The sequence below is a fragment of the Cynara cardunculus genome (assembly GCF_001531365.2).
Source record: "Cynara cardunculus var. scolymus isolate 2C chromosome LG 1, CcrdV1, whole genome shotgun sequence".
In the NCBI taxonomy this organism is placed as follows: Eukaryota; Viridiplantae; Streptophyta; class Magnoliopsida; order Asterales; family Asteraceae; genus Cynara; species Cynara cardunculus.
In genome coordinates this window covers 9261173-9267327 of record NC_037528.1, presented here as the reverse complement: position 1 = coordinate 9267327, position 6155 = coordinate 9261173, and positions in this window count along the sequence as shown.

The following is a 6155-nucleotide window of genomic DNA, read 5'->3' as shown; positions in this document are numbered from 1 at the left end:
TATTTGATTATATTTATCCGCAATTAGTTATACGAATTCAAAAATCGAGCTTTGATAAGTTGTACTTTTGCATAATTTACTTGTAATCTTGAATTTTAAGTAAACATGGGTTTTATGTGGTTTTGAGAAAGTGGTAATATTTTTATTTTTGAATAAAATATAATTTAAAAATATCATAAAATTTTGAAAAAAAAAATATCGATATCAATATTAAATTAATTTTTTTATAAGTTATTGTGTTTTGCTGTAATTTCTTTAATTAAATTATATTAGTTATCAATAATTATCATAATTATATTTTATATTTTTTATATTTAAAATGAGATATTTATTCAATATTTGATTATGTTTATCTGCAGTTAGTTAGACGAATTCAAGTATGGAACTTTAATAAGTTGTATTTATGCATGATCAAATCGAGTGCGCTGTTATGATAGTGATATCACATGATTATCACACTCATATCACACCAAATCGTGTTGATATAAGCGATAATGTGATAATTGTGTGATAATCACCTGATTATCACACCCATATCACACCCAAATCGTGTTGAAATAAGCGATAAAGTGATAATTGTGTGATAATCACATGATTATCACACCCATATCACACCCAAATCACACCAAATCGTGTTAATATAAGTGATAATGTGATAAGTGTGTGATAATACATGATTATCACACCCATATCACATGATAATCACACGATTAGCCGTTTATTAAATAATAATAATCATGATCGTGTAATCGTGTTAAAAGATTTTATGATATCATTTCCATTATTATCCTTTTAATTTTAATATTTTTTTGAATCTTTTTAAATTTCAATTTTAATTTTAAAAATCTTTTAATTTTATTTTTTATCACAATATGAGGTTATTGGGTTGTTCTCGCATTCTTGTAAATCAGAGGGGTTCTTGTTTGAACCCTTCCCTATATATATATAGATCTAACTAAGTAAAAACTAAATAGTTTGTGGTAACTGTATGTAAGGTTCAATATAAGTCAATCATTTTAGATAATTAATGTTATTTACTAAAATAAAACAAAGGGTAAATTAGTAAATTGTGTTGATTATTCAATTTATTTTAATTAGTTTAATATTTCAATTTACTTTAATCAATTTAATTATTTTAATATATGCATATATATACCCACACACAAGGACCAAATCCGGTGGCCTTCTCTGGCACCCACCATCACTCTGATGACCTTCTCCGGTCATCTTGTCTGACCAAAACGCTTTCTCCGATGATCAACCATTAAACACCCACCTGTGAATATTCCCAACATCTGGTATCATAGTGGTACCACAGTTGGTACCACAATAGTCTCAAAGTTTACTTGGGGTGTTTTGGGTATCACATTGTGTATCTTGGAGTATTTTGAGTATCACATGGTGTTCGTCGAAGGCCAAATAGGGGAGAGAGAGAAAGAGAGATAAAAAAAAATTCCCTAAAATGTCTTTTAATTATAAATTTAAGTCAAATTACCAAAAATATTAGTTTCCTAATTTATTCATTGATTTGTGGTTGAGATTGAATCTCACAGTTATTACAAACTAATCAGTTCTCTCTTGAATGGATCCCCACACACACACACACAAACACACACACACACACATATATATATATATAATATATATATATATATATATATGTCACATATGATAAGAGTTATAGTGAGAAAATGAGAACAAAACTTTCATTCTATTATTTTTATTTACTTAATTTTTATCATCATGATCAAACATTTAACAAATTGATACATGTGAAAATGATTAAATGTATGTAAAAGTTAACGAAAATGAGTACAATTGTAGTTTATGGTAGTTGAAAATACTAAAGTCTGAAGGTATTTAAAGAAAAATATAGACTAAAAGTTAACTCATCCAAAAACTCAGAACTATTCTCATCGCAGTCACTATAATTGTTATATAGTCGTACGTCTATATACGTATGCATAACCCATGTCTTATCATAAAAATTCACTTTATTCTTATCATAATGCAATAAAATCTTTTTCATGAGTTTTATTGATACATTTTGATTTAAAAAAATCTGTTTTTGTGAATCGTGCATCTACATATTTTCAATCATCTATACTACCTTATAAATCAAATTTATCAAAAGTCTTACAAACAATTTTTAATGCACGAAGTACTATACATTTATGTATAAGGTCTTAAAAGTCTTAAAAACAATTCATAATGCATTAAGTTTTAAAATCTTTTAATCTACGATTAAAATGACATACAGTACAAGTTACCAATGTACATTATTATTTTATTTTTTTTCATGTTCTCAATATACTTTTGACACATTCCACTCATGTATTCACTCTCTCATACCTCTATGTCTTATCCCCATCCCCAAATGTGAGATTCAAACTGATATTCACCATGAGTTATTAAAAGTTCTCTCATTCATCTCTCATTCAATTGCTTTAGAACTCTCGGTCTCGCTCTTGTTCTCTTGATTCTTTGCTCTTGGTGTAAATCGAACACATTTGTAGAGTCGTTTACATATGTTGGATTTTAAATATATTGGATTTTAAACTATCATACAATTTTTTTTTCATTGATAGATCGTAATTGGAACCATAACTCTTATTTATTCAAATTGTATTAATATGTAAAGACCAAGTGTAACTTATGTCATCGTTAAATCTTCTCTAATAAAACCAGTGAAACTTCAAAATCGTTGAAATTCACGGCTCTCACCACATTGCACGGGTACATAACTAGTCTTAATTAATAAGGTTCGTGTAAATTATAAAATGTTTAAAATTGGGTTGGAAGTTGGAACGAATGCGTATTGGGCCTCCCCTTCATGGCCTTCTTGGGCCCAATTACTTTAATAACATATTTAGCCCGTTATTCCTTTGATTTAGTAAGTTTTTTTTTATACGTAATTGATATCTTGCTGCAAAAGGGTTTCTTTTCATTTGTTTTAATTAAATAATTTACTTAAAAATAAACATAAATTCCATTAAATCTTTACAAATATACTCTAATTTATTTTAAAAAAGAATTATAATTGACAGGTAGATGTATAATTTTATAAATATTTTAATTTATTTGTATTATTTCTTCTCTTTTCTTTATCTATTTAAAAAAAAACTCATGAACACGAGATTTTTTCTTTAATCATTATTTTCCTTCCCTTTCCTCTTTTCTTAAACACAACGTAAGGCGTTAATATAATCGTGCCTCATACATTATTTTAATTGTTTTCTTTTTAACAATTTTATGCATTTTATATTTTTTTTTGAATCAACTATCAACATGTTATTCTAACTGATTTTACATTACCATTTAACTTATCAACCAGTTTAGTGTTTGTCGAACATGACTAGATTACCAACTAACAACTAGTTTGTCAAACACAGCTAAAATTGAAATCTGAAACAACCACAAGAAGGAAAGCGGTTTACGTTATTTGGTAGGTTTAAATTAAATACGACACTTAATTAGGTTTTAAAGCGAAGGGATGCATCTTGGTGACTCAAAGATCATACATTGCTTCATAACCTGCACCAAATAAATGGCCTTTCACCAACAAATATGGTTTCCATATTATTAGTATGTAAGCATTTACTACTTTAGGGGATGGAGTTAATGTTTCTTTACATTTAAATGCATTCCAATCCTTTTTGTTGTAATGTTATACTCGTTTTTAATTCCACAACATATTAAAACCGTTGCATTTCACAAAACGTACCGTAAACAATTTTCGAACCATTTTTTAAAGGTTCAGTTTGCCAATCGCTTACCTCAACATACGTGCTTTGCAACGAAACCACGAGTACGAACAGTTTTATTGTACTTTTATTCGTTATGTCTACGGTTTTTAATCTACAAACTGTATCGATAAACCATGTAAACCAGTGTTGTTTATGAGACCATGTGTGAAACTAAATGCGTTTTCCCATTGATTTAGTCCAGGAGACAGAGATGTTTTGGTATGTCCAAAACATTGCAATGCAAATATGTTGAGTTTGCTCCACAACACATGTTTTTGTTTTCTTGTTTTTGTTTTTTTTGTTGTTGGAAACAAGGTGAAAGAAGGGGAAACACAAAAAAGGGGAAAAGTTGTGATCCAGATTTAGGATGTACAAATCTCAAGGGCGCACGTGACTTCTGGGTCTCTTGCACGTGTGTTTATGATCTTGATACGTGCATTCAATGTCTCATGTATTTTATTCATCTTACACTATTTCTTCATGGCTTCAATCCCTATGATTTTTGGACACTTTAGTACTTTAGTTGATATTACTTATGTGCCCTTGTGAATCTTTTGCTTGTACCTTTTTACCCTCAAATCACAAACGATGTTGCATCTACTGCTTGTACTATATAATTTGAAAACCAAGTGTTTTCTTACCGTCTCGTATATTTGAAAACGTCGTATATGTTGCTTATTATTACATAAATGTATTATAAATCTCTACAGTGAAATTGGTTTTTTAGGACATTTCAGTTATAATTAGACGTCTTTTTAATAAAGTATTTAATGAGACCTCATAGAAATAGTATATATGTCTTATGAAAAAGTATTACAATAGTTGTTAGGTCAACTTAACCAACCTAACAAGTCCTATTGAAGAAATACAGTCTACCGTAACACAAAAAGTAAATCATTTATTAGCTTTTTTATATTTGATTTTTGAATAGTGTCCTACTAGTCTTTTTATTTATGACACCTGTTTAAAGATTATCACACAGTACAACAAAATTGGTTTTATAGGATGTGTAATATGTCTAAGTGTTTTTAATAAAATATTTTACATGACTTAAGTTTATAGATTCAAACCAAAAATATTATATTTAAAAATATTACAATAGGTTTATTGGATATTTTTAGACTTTTTAACAAGTTTTTTAAGACGATTTTAGAATAAAGTGTCGTCTTAGTTATTTTATATGAAACTATTTGAGAGAATTATCGTATAAACAAAAATATCATATAGAAAGATGAGTTTAGAGAATAATTCTCAAAAATGTCCTATAAAAATAGCCAGTAGGACATCTTATTTTAAAAAGTATCCAAAAAACTTGTTAAACGTCTAAAAACGTCATGTAAACTTGTTGAAATGTTTTTATATATGATTTTTATAGTTTCATCGTATAAACTTATGCTCTATAAATTATTCTATCAAGACGATTAGACATTCTAGACATCCTATAAAATTAATTTTGTTATACTGACATAAAAAAAAGAATTATATGATTTAACTTTTTATGTCACATTATATTACCCAAACTTCTTTGACATAATTAATAACTTTATCTAACTTTCTCTTATTAATCTATCGTAACTATTTTAAAAGTCATATATATATATATATATATATATATATATATAAAGATACATTTTGTTGCGGTGAACTCCCATCACTTCAATATCAAATTTAAAATATTTGAGGTTGTGTGAATTCGGTGATGTGAAGATATTTGAATATATATATATATATATATATGTGTGTATATATAAATGTTTGTTTATAGAAAAATGTAAAAATAATAAAGAATGATGTTGGAAGGTCAATTTGGGGAACAGTGAAGTGGTTTAGTTGTTTGTGTCTGGAATTAAATGAGTTGAGGCAAAAGGGTACAATCAGATGGAGCCTACCAAATACTATTTCCTTCAACAAACCGTCGTTTTGCACACTAGGTACAATCAAGTAATGCGTCCTTCTATTTGTATGAGCAGTCAACACCCACCCTCTGTCCTCATTGTACAACCATATTATGCGTATTTTGCCCTACTCAACACTTTAACTATTGTCGTTTCACTTTTTTACACAGTGGTACAAACACATAATGCCATATACACGTGTGTATGTATCATGAACTCTATGTATCATGATTTCAAATAACTCTCTTATGGTAATATGGCGTCAAGCCTAGGGTTTATTGTCGTGTTAATCTCTATGGCTTCACATTAAAACTTGGCTTGCGTTATAACATGTTATGGCTCATTACAATACGTTATGGCATGTTATGAAGAATTGTCTGTAAGATGTGAGGTTACTTTAATATATAATTTGAATGATGAATGATAATTATGTACGAAACGTACGACTTAAATAAACATAAAAAGAAAACTAAAAAACTAAAACCTTAAATAGGTAAATACTTATTCACATTCC